The sequence below is a fragment of the Ictidomys tridecemlineatus genome, chromosome 6, assembly GCF_052094955.1.
Source record: "Ictidomys tridecemlineatus isolate mIctTri1 chromosome 6, mIctTri1.hap1, whole genome shotgun sequence".
In the NCBI taxonomy this organism is placed as follows: Eukaryota; Metazoa; Chordata; class Mammalia; order Rodentia; family Sciuridae; genus Ictidomys; species Ictidomys tridecemlineatus.
The window spans coordinates 29,320,369-29,332,498 of NC_135482.1; the positions used below are offsets into that span (position 1 = coordinate 29,320,369).

The 12,130-nt window shown below is 35.1% G+C and overlaps 1 long non-coding RNA gene across 3 annotated transcripts in view; it reads left to right on the top strand.

Annotated features, from left to right (window-relative positions):
• Positions 1-4,678, top strand: part of LOC144378584 (uncharacterized) — a 37,495-nt gene extending 32,817 nt beyond the window's left edge. For all 3 annotated transcript variants that reach the window (XR_013440412.1, XR_013440411.1, XR_013440413.1), the window contains one exon: positions 1,136-4,678. This is a non-coding gene — a long non-coding RNA (uncharacterized LOC144378584). The remainder of the gene's footprint in view (positions 1-1,135) is intronic.
• The last annotated feature ends 7,452 nt before the right edge of the window (positions 4,679-12,130 follow it).

Below are 12,130 nucleotides of genomic sequence, written 5' to 3' on the forward strand. Positions count from 1 at the left end.
ATCCACTAAGACAGCAGGAGGGTTCCCATAAGCTCCAGGTGTACAACATTCTGTAGGATGTACACTATCACTGATTACAAGGAAAATCTTTATGTGACTATACAAAAAGAAAACTGCTGATCTCCCTATAATATTACAGTTTCTTATGACTGATTATAAAATTCACTCCTGTACTAGAGATGTAAAGTTGTGGGTGAAAGAGGGCATCCTAGAATCAGTGAAATATGATAAGCCATTTTCTCAGCATCTTCCAGGTGATCATAGTTTTACAATCTGTATCAGGTATAATTGGTTTTAAATGAGATCATGCCTACCTCTGAGAAAACTAGAGTAACTGACCAGGAAAACAGAATACATTGATCAGCCTCACTCGAATCCCTCGGGTTAAAATGGGGCAAGAGTTGTTTTCACAAAGAAAAAAAATAAGGAGTTTTCTAGAAGAGGGTATGGATTCTGGAAAGACAAAAGAGAAAAAGGAAAAAGAAAGCCTAGTCCATTTTTAATTTTATAAATCTATGTAACAATAAAGCTATAAAACATCTTAATTTTATTGAATAACTATGAACATCTTCACTGAATATTTGGTCTGTATTGCAAGAAGAATTTTGAAAAACACTAGACATGGAGAAAAAAAAACACTAATATTTTCAGAATTGAATTGTGCCTGAAAACATTTCATCTCTTTTTCAGAAGATCTTTTTCCTTTTTTCTCTTTCATTCCCTCAGTTTTGCTTCAGATTTTTTCATGATAAAGAAAACACTTATTTTTAGTCCTGAAGCCCATAGTATCAAGGCAATAAATAGCACTAGTTGGTAAAACAGAACCATCATGGAGTTTTCCACTAATGTATTTGCTTAAGACAAACTAAATTTGATCCTATGTTTTAGCAAGGATGCATATAGAATAACTTAGTGTCTATTTAGTACCACACATGTTATTTGTGTCACCAAAGAAAATGGACAATAAAAACTGAAAATTTCCTTTGCAGATTTCTATATCCAAGAGCAGCTAGCAAATTATTTAATCCAAATTATAGGCAAAATCTAAATAGTACCTGAGTAGGTAATTTAGGATTGTTTCCGTTGTTTGTTGGGCATTTTCTTCCAGTGTGTAACCCTAACGTTTCTTTACTAGGAACAAGTTCTTTTTAACTTAAAAGATGAAGCAAAAGATGCCCCAGAGGTTGCCATCCAGGATTAGGAAGAGAATCAATTGAAGAAAGTGCAGAGAGCTACTGTGCAGACCTCACTGATGCAGTCCGCAGAGCACCATAGGAAACTGAGTGACAGGAAGCAGAATCAGAGGAGGCTGCTGGATTTGAGAGCTATTTAAGATTCAGTTACTACATATTGAGTTTCTATCCTGCAGGCACTAAGGTGCTTTTGCATTTACTACCATTCTGAAAGCAGAAATCAATCCAGCACCTAAAGAACCAAAGCAGCAAGAGCAGCAAAATAAGGAAAGAAAAATCGTGCAGGACGACCTAAGGATATGATTGCCCCACCCCGCAGGAGCTCCACAGCCAAGGAACCGTGAGAATGAGAAACAGATTTTATAGGGATTGCGGACGGAGGGCATCAAAGCTCTAACAGGAGTAGTAAAACGCGGAGCATTCAGCTACTCCTAAGGGGGCAGTGTTTAAGCCCCTGAAAGCCCCATAGAAAAAGATGACTCAGAGGCTGAAAGGGAAGGGAAGTCACAGTTAAGCATGTATTATGTGTCAAGCACTAAAGTAGACATGATTTCATTTAGACCTCATGACTTCAAGAAATAGACATTTTTTTTTTATTTCTCAGAGATGAAAAAAAAATTGAAGCAGGAAGAAATTAAATAATTCCTTTAAGGAAACACAGTGTCAAAATTAGGCCAATAGAACTCCTAGGAGGCCTTTATTCATGCATTCAACAAATATTTACTGAGTGCCTTCTTTGTGCCCAGGATTTAAAGTTCATTAACAAAGACATTGCACTTAGTTAGAAAAAGTGCTAAATTATTTTAAAAGAATTTTTAAGTAATTAAAAATATAGAAGAAGGAATTAACCATGTAAGAAAAGCAATGTGAAGAAAGAATAAGCTGATCTGGAAAATAATTAATTAAACAGAACTTCTAGAAATGAAAACCATGGTCATTGAGGATTGGGTTTTTTTTGCCGGGGGAGGCATGGGTTTAAGGGATTGAAGTCAGGGACACTCAACCACTGAGCCACCTTCCTAGCCCTATTTTGTATTTTATCTAGAGACAGGATCTCGCTGAGTTACTTAGTGCCTTGCTTTTGCTGAGGCTGGCTTTGAACTTGTGATGCTCCTGCCTCCACTTCCTGAGCCACTGGGATTACAGGCATGTGCCACCATGCCCTGCATCATTGAGATTTTAAAGAATCCTGGCTAATAAAATAAATGACACTTCCCTGACAATTCCATGTGCCAGATCCTGCTAAGTATGTGCTCATTTGCTCCTCAGCACTCAGCTTGGAGGCAGCAATTGTCATCCATATCATGCAGATGCTTGACCATGTGGAGGAATTAGTCTAAAGTCACACAGCTGCAAGTGGAGATGCCAGGACTTGAACCTGAACATGGACTTAAACAGTTTAAGAAAGATAGAGTGATAGAGAGATAGAGATAGAGATAGAGGTAGAGAGAGAGAGAGAGAGAGAGAGAGAGAGAGAGAGAGAGAGAGAATCCACATACCATAAGATTCACCCATTTAAAGTATTTAGTTTCAATAAATTTTAATACACATAGTTGTGCCATTTTCACCACAATCTAATTTTAGGACATTTTCATTAGCCACAAAACTACATCCCCCACTCTCCCTAGACAATCATTAAACTACCCTCATTATTTGCTTGTTCTAATTACATTTTCTTCTTTGACTGACTGTGTTCACTTAGCACAATATTTCCAAGATACATCTGTCTTCTTGCATACTATCAATAGATTATTAATTTTTTATTGCCAAATGATATTGCATTGTCTGGATACACCTCATTTTATTTATCCATTGATTAGTTGATAGATATTAGGGTTGTTTCCATTTTTGTCATAAATTGAGTTATTCTATATGAATTATGGAACTATGAACATTTCATGTGTAAGATTTTGTGTGAGCATATTGTTTTCATCCCTCTTGGGTATACATCTAGGAGTGGATTGTATCATAACTTTATATTTAACACCTTGAAAAACTGCCAAACTGCTGTCCAAAGTGGTTATACCTGTTTATATTCATGTTACAACCCAGTAGGCGTAAAGTGATAGTTTATTGTGGTACCGATTTGTATTACCCTATTGACTAATGATGTTCAACGTATTTTCATGTGCTTATTGTCCAGTTGTATATATTTGGAAAAATGTCTATTGAGATCCTTTGCACAAGGATACACATCACTTGCATGACCATCAACAAGAAGTATGTGGGGGAACTGGCAGAACAAAACAGAGAAAGAGAGGTAGTTCTTGTTAGGTGGAAAATCACACAGCCTGTAAAGTAAAGGCATTGGCTATAAGACTGGCTAAACTAGAACTATAAAACTGATGAAACTGATGGAAATACTGCTCTAGAGCAGACGAAAACAAATGATTTTGTGAAATGTGCTGGAGACAGCAAAATTAAAGCCTTCTGAAAGTATGCCAGCTTATTACACTCTTCTTTCATACACACACAAAAAAAATTATTTAAAAAATAATTGGCCTCACACAAGCACCAAGCATGAGTAGTATCAATGAAGGAACCCAACAGAAACCCCCTTGGGCATATACTGTCCAAACTGAGAACAGGAACTAGGAAAAAGGAAGATACAGAACATGTGTCATAGACAGAGAAAACCCACATAAATACAGTTATCTCATGCTAGACAAAGGCACAAGAAACATACATTGGAGAAAAGATAGCCTCTTCAACAAATGATTCTGGGAAAAATAGAAGTCCATATGCAGCAAAATAAAACTAAACCCCTATCTCTCACCGTGCACAAAACTCAACTCAAAATGGATCAAGGACCTAGGAATTAGACCAGAGACCCTATACCTAATAGAGGAAAAAGTAGGCCCAAATCTTCATCACATCAGATTAAGCCCCAACTTCCTTAACAAGACTCGTAAAGTGCAAGAAATAAAATTGAGAGTCAATAAAAAAAATGGATTTAAACTAAAAAGCTTCTTTTCAACAAAAGAAACAATCAATGAGGTGAAAAGAGAGCCTACATTTTGGGAGCAAATGTTTGCCACACATAAGTTAGATATAGCACTAAGCTCCAGGATATATAAGAACTCAAAAAACTTAACACACACAAAAAATCAATAAATGGGCTAAAGAGCCGGAACAGACACTTCTCAGAAGAAGATATTCAGTCAATCAACAAATATATAAAAAATGTTCAACATCTCTAGTAATTAGAGAAATACAAATCACAACTATTCTAAGATTTCATCTCACACCAGTCAGAATGGCACTTATCAAGAATACAAACAACAAATGTTGGTGAGGATGTGGGGGAAAAGGCACACTCATCCATTGCTGGTGGGATTGCAAATTGATGTAGCCAATCTGGAAAGCAGAATGGAGATTGCTTAGAAAACTTGGGATGGACCCACTATTTGATCCAGCTATCCCACTCGTAGGGCTAAACCCAAAGGACTTAAAATCAGCACACTACAGTAATGCAGCCACACCAATGATTATAGCAGCTCAATTCAAAATAGCTAAACTGTGGAACCAACCTAGATGCCCTTCAATAAATGAATGAATAAAGAAACTGTGGTATATATATACATACAATGGACTATTACTCAGTGTTACAAGAGAATAAAATTATGGCATTTTCAGGTAAATGGATAGAGTTGAAGAATATCTTGCTAAGTGCAGTAAGCCAATATCCCAAACCAAAGGCTGAATGTTCTGATAAGTGGATGCTGATCCATAATTGGGGGGGGATGAGGAAAATGAACTGTGATTGGGCAAAGGGGAGGGAGGGAGGGCATGGGAGTAGGAAAGATGGTGGAATGAGATGGATATCATTACCCTATGTACATGTATGACTGCATGTATGGTGTGATACTACATCGGACACAACCCAGAGAAATGAAAAGTTGTGCTGCAATTGTCTATCATGAATAAAAATGCATTCTGCTGTCATATATACCTAATTAGAATAGATAAATTAATTAATAAAAAAATAACATGTGTCATAGAATAGGTGCTCCTCCCACACTTTCCCCCGCAAAGATTAATATTTCCACTAGGTTCAAAGAAATCACAAATTTCATGTTCTGATTTTTAAAATGTTTCCAAAAATATACAAATATTTAATGAAGTGATTGTCAAATTGGAGAAAGTGATAAAAGCTACAAGAAGTCAGGAGAGAAATGTATAAGAAAAAAGGAAGAGTTAAAGGATGAAAGTTCTGGTAGAATTAAATAAAAAAACAATAAACATCACTGAAAACAGAGTAAGAGACAGTGTGCCCTGGTTAGAAGTGGTCACCAACATGAAACAAAACAAATACATGAAATACATGTATTTATTTTAAAAACAGGAAGACTGAGGAAAATATGTAATTGCCGTTTCTTATCAATGAACAGAATTTATAAAGTACAAAAATATCTTAGACATTTATTAGGAGAAAAGTTTATTTAAGAGAAACAATCTATGAATCATCTAGAAATCTAGGTGGTAGGAAATATTGACAGAAATATAAACACAGACATATTTTAGTAAAATCACTGAATATAAGGCTAAAAATGAAAAATACAATCTTTCAGAAGGAGAGAATGAGAACTGATACATGTGATTATGGAGGGGAGATATCCTATCTTCTGCTGTCTGCACAATACAGAACCAAGAAAATTGGTTTTATAATTCAGTCCAACCCCCAAATTAAGGGCTAAGTAGGGGTTCAGAACCCTGGTGTAATTCCCAGGGTCCTAAGTTTTGACAATCAGGAGACCCAATGTCCAGGAGCATGAGAAAATGAATGTTATATCTCAGGAATGGCCAGAATGAGCTGGTCTTTCCTCTGAACTTTTCTTCTATTGAGACTCCCAGTGCACAGAATAATAGCCTCCCACACTAATAAGACTAATTCTCTTTACTCAAATCTACTGACTCAAATGTTAATCTCTTCTAGAAACACCTCACAGACACCTCCAGAAATAATTCTTTAACATCTATCTGGGCATCCCATAGCCCAGTCAAGTTGATACATAACATTAACATCATAAGTACCCAAATTGGTTTCAGACTTTTAATAACACCCCATGTTTACAGATAGCAGAAAACTGCCTATAAAGTGCTGAAGGAAATAAAATAATTATGTTTAGTCAGCTTTTTCACTGTTGTGACCAAAATTCCCAGCAAAAACAACTTAGAGGAGGAAAATTTTATTTTGGCTCATGGTTTCAGAGGTTTCAGTCCATGGTTGACTGACTCCATTTCTCTGGTCCCAAAGCAAGGCAAAAATCATGGCTAAAGGATGTGTCAGAAGAAAGCTATTTAGCTTATGGCAGCCAGAAAGCAGAGTGAGAACAAGGAGCCAGGGACAAAATATAAACCCCAAAGTCATGCCCCACTGTGACCTACTTCTTCCAGTCACACCTGCCTGCCTACAGTTACCACCCACTACAGCAGACCTTTCTCCTACAGGATGTAATGTCACATTTGTCATCCCATTGATTGCCAGGGTTGATTCAACTTTCTGGCTGGCTGGGTGTGTATCACCTTCCCCTCTCACCCTCAGGAAGCTGCATACTTGATCAAAGAGATTAACCTTCCCTACCAAAGGAGGACCATTCTTCACTCAAGAGTATATGAGTAGCTGCTAGAACTTATTAAAAAGCTCTCAAGTTATTAATCTATCAAATGGATTAATCCACTGATTATGTTATAGCTCTTCTAATCATTTCACCTCTGAACATTCCTGCTCTAAGGTAAGTTTTGGAGGGACACCTAATATCCAAACTGTAAGAGTAATACAACAATATTTTTGTCTAGTAAAGTTGTCTATTACATGTTATAGCCAGAGAAAACACAACACTCATGAGTCCTTCTAATAAATTACTGGGCAATGACAGCAGATAACTGATGGATGACTCAAAATAATGACCTAAGGAGAGAAGTCATTGTCAAAGAAATGACGAAGAAATCCGAGTATACTTAATTGTAGAACTCAATATGAGAATTACAGCTTCAGGCAGGATTCAAGTATTATAAGCTTTATCAATGCATAATTAATAAAATAATAATTGTCATTGAAAAGGAGATGGAAATGTGGTAGATAATTTCCCTATCTTCACTAAAGATAGATTAATGACTTAGTATGTAGTTATCACTTTGAGCTTAAAAAGAGAAAATCTCTAAATATATTTTACATAATTTTTCTTAAAAAGCAAATTTTAAGTGAGAGTAATATTTCTTAGGAAGAACTATCTGAATTTTAATAACTCATTCAATTTTACCTCCATTTTAATTTTTCTGTCAAATTCAAGAAAACTGTAATATTTTGTTGATTATAGCATTAGAGTATAATTTTGTTTTTATCTATATAATCTATCCTGTCTTCTATATATACATAAACATACATCAGTAAATATTCTCATCAAATACTGGTGAAAATGATGAAGAGTAGGACTTTGAGTCAACTCTTCTACTTCTCCATATTTCTTGTAGTTTTTGCTATTTTTTTTTTTTTTTTACAATGAACACACATCCAGGGAGAAGACAGGGGAGAGAGAGCAATCTTTAATTTTAACAGAAGTGATGACAGAATTTCTTATGTGGCATAATGTATCCTACAAATTTTAGTAAATATTATATTTAACTAGACTATTGGCATTACTATTTTAGACATTTTTTTAATTGGACATGGTGCCCAAAATCAGCATGTGCTTTTAAACATGTACTGATATAATAAATTATTACCTCAAATAATTTGTAATATAATTGATTGCACTAATAGATTTTTGTGTTATTGAGACATGGTAACATTCCTTAGACAAATATAACTTGGATCAAGGTATATTCTTTGATACACTGTTCAATTCTATTGCCTAAAAATTTACAATTTATGTTTATATTATTAAATACACACACACACATATATAGTTTTGTGTCATTGTGCTATCTTTTTTGGGGGGGAGGTGTACTGAGGGTTGAACTCAGGGGCACTCATCCACTGAGCCACATCCCCAGACCTATTTTGTATTTTATTTAGAGACAGGGTCTCACTGAGTTACTTAGTCCTTCACTTTTGCATCCTTGATCCTCCTGCATCAGCTCCCAGAGCCACTAGGATTATAGGCGTGCACACTTGGGCTCATTCTACTATCTTATTGAGCTTATTTTATGCCATACTCAGAAACCTAATCAGAAGTTTTTATCTTTTCCAAAGCATTAAGAATGATTTATATAGTACTATAATTATCTATATTTTGAACGTTTTGCCTTCTTAGTGGTACATCTTGCCTTACTTTTCAAAAGTCTTCTGTGATTATTGTCTGCTCAGGCTTTCCATTTTTACTAGTTACTTTTGGTAATTTCCTAAAAAAAATCATGCTGTTCTTAGTTAGAAAATCACCCAGTTCTTGGCCTTCAAATGTATTGCCACAGAATATTTCCAAGTAATATTCTCTTATTTTTTTCTAAATCTTTTGTTATATTTCCTTTTTCCCATCCCATCCCAATACTCCAAACTGCAATATCTGGATTTTTTTTTTTTTACTATCCATTTCATGCCCAAGTATAAGATTCTAGTATACTTCTATATCCAAATTCCTGGGTTTTGCTGATTTATAATTTATTCCATTCAAATTTTTAAATCATAAAATTGCACCAGGCAAAATAATTCTTGACCACAAAATGAAGTCATTTTCTTAATTTTAAAATTCATTCTGTTTTGAATAAATGTATAATTACTAGAATCATTCAACATGGAGAAATACATTTCAGAGGCAAAGGCACTTGCAAAATGTCACTAATGGAAGAAGCAACAGAATCATATCTTCCATATCACACTCATTCAGGGATATCCACTCATTAATGGAAATGGAAGATAAAATTGTTTGAAATATTGAAATATCTCTTTCTTTCTCTCCCTTTTCTTTCCCTCCTTCCCACACCAAAAATATTTTCTCTTAGCAATTGTTGAATATTTCCATTATAGAATGCATACAACCATCATCTGTTTCAAATAATATGTAAAATATGTATAGTTACAACATTACTTCCATTTATTACCTATCACTTTTTCTTCTTTCTAATCTTGAAGTCTTGAACTCTTGAGCTTTTGTTTAATTTTCATTTTGTTACAATACATATTTCATTATTTTATCAGATAATATAGAAATTATTACCCTCTGAACTCTTTAATTTTAAAAAAGTGTTTTTCTTTGTCTGGTTATATCTATGATATCATAGCTCGGTATATGATTCCTGTACTGCAGCATTTTTCTTTCAATCATCTTTTAAGATTATTGTCTCTGTTTCCTAGAATCCAGTATTGTAAATGACATGTTCAAGACTTAGATAATTCTATTTCAATCTTGTTATTTTGGAAAACTGTAAGATTTCCTTTTTAATCATGGAATTCTAGAAAATGACCAGGATGGGGTTTGATCTATGGCTTTGATAATTAATTCTTCCAAGCTCAAATCCATTTTCAGTCCAGTTAATTTTTCTTGAATTATTTGAGTTATTTATACTTTCTTCATTTTTTTTCTTCCTGGCACTCCTATTATTTGTATGTATATTTTTATAATATGCTAAGACTCTTATATTCTTTTAAAAATTAATATTTATAACTTTGTACTTTTTTTTTTTGGTTCCAGGAATTGAAGCAGGTGCTTAACCACTGAGGCACATATACAGCCCTTTTGATTTTTAATTTTTTTCTCTTTTTATTTATTTATTTTTTTTGAGACAGGGTCTTACTAAGTTGCTTAGGGCCTGTCTAAGTTGCTGAGGCTGGCTTTGAAATCATTAGTCTCCTGCCTCAGCCTCCCAAGCCACTGAGATTATAGGTATGCACCATTGTACCTGGCTCACTTTGTATTTTTGCTTTGTTTTGTTAGAATTTCCTACTACTTAAATTTCAAGAGAAACTTATTTCTCATCACTGAGAATCCATTTTACTATGTCTAGAAAGGTCTTTTGGCATGTGATCTGATTGCAACTATTAATTCGTTTGTTCTTTGGACTCTTCCATTTGATTCTACACAAAGGGAGTCACTTGCCCTGCTTCTCTCAGGTAAATACAGCTCCTTAATTAGGTTGTTCTTGTTCTTCATCTCCTTTAAATGAATGTCCCCCATGGCACTTGTCCAGTTTAGTCAATCATATTTTATCATTACTCCTTATCAAATTAAAGCACAAACCAGAGACTGGCAAAAAGTACAGCATTTTGTACTTGAAGGGTAGTGGTGATGATATTAAGCTCTATTAACATTTTGATGAGGTACAAAAGAGCCATTTGGCTTCCAGTTTCCTCCCAGTGCAATAGCCCTGTCCAAATCCCAAAGCCTGGAGCAATTTGGCTGACAGTTACTCTCTGGACTCACCAGGATTCCCAGGTTTGGGCAGGCCCCTCCCAGAAAACACACAGGAAGTAGAGGTTATCTAAGGAGAAGTAGGTCTCCCTTTAGTGGCACGGTCATGTACCAGGAAAATCAGGGCTTTTTTTGCAGGCCTCATGCTTGTCTACTGTCGCTGATCTCTGAACAGGAAGTAATAATACCCATACCTGCACAGGTCTACCAGAAACCTAATGCCCGCTTATTAAATGAATTACTTAATATCACATGAATTGGTTTGAGAGCTTGGGCAATGACTTTGGTCTGTCTTCCAGCTCCTGGCTAAATGACCTTCCTACTATTTTGTGCTCCGGTTGTCCTCAAAGTTAAGGTGGCTAAATTAACCCTAATTGCTATGCTGTAGGTTTTTTTCACATAACACCCAGTTGTGACTGTTCCATTGATTTGCATAATCACCTCTGGAAATGTCATTTCTATGTCTCAGTTTCTCTACCCACAGAAAAGTATGAGTTCACATTCGTTTACAAAGGCTTTTGATCTTATAAAAGTAAAAACCATCATTGCTTTAATGTTAGGTTTTCTGACGATTAAAAATATAACAACACTCTAGACTGTTTTAATGTCTTTCATCTGAGAATGTCAAAGTGTTTCATAGGCTTTTACTAATTAATCAAGCCCCCCAGTACCATTGTAAGGTGTTATTAACTCTATTTAATGGATTGGATAGCAAGAGGTCACTGGGTTATAGACTGAGGAACAGACTCCATTCGGGGCAATGGCAGAGTCAAAGCAAAGGCAGCCTTGTCTGGGCTTTGTTCTTCAGGATGTCCACCCCATTCAAAGGGCTCTTTACATGCCAAGTAACTATGTACTATAAAAATCTTATACTGTACTTAGGGCAGAAGAAAATGCTTCCCACTCACTCTCTTCTTCTTCTGAGTATAACGTTGGCTAGAGAGACAGGGAAGGGGGCTCCTCAACTGTATTTCAGGAATACAGATTTCTAAAGTGCAGATGAGAAAATAAAAAAAGATGTTTATAGATTTTTATCAGTTTTTTGAGACATCATTTGTATAAAATCTCTGTATAGGGCAACCTGTTGTCTTAGCAATATATTATTTTTAATAATAAATTCCTTTCAAATGTTCATTGATTCAATAAATCTTTACTAAACATCTACTAAGTGTCAAGCATTGTTCAAGGCAATGAAAATGTAACAGTGAATAAAACAAAGTCATTCTTTTCACAAAAAGTTTATGTTTCAAAGGAGTAGAGGTGGGGAGAGACATCACTAATCATAGTTTTTTTCCCTAGGCTGAATAATATCACATTGTAAGCAGAGAATCACATATTGCCCTAAATCAATTCATCATATCCAAAAGGCCTCTCTCTCTCTCTCTCTCTCTCTCTCTCTCTCTCTCTCTCTCTCTCTCTCATTTGTCATTATTATAATTATTAAGAACACAACATAAGATTTACCTCTTTAGCAAATTTTTAATAATAAAATACAGATACTATACTGTACAGTAGAACTCTAGTACTGATTTTATTTTGTGTAACTGAAGTTTGTATCTTTGGACTAAAACCTTTTTCTCTGTTTTCTTC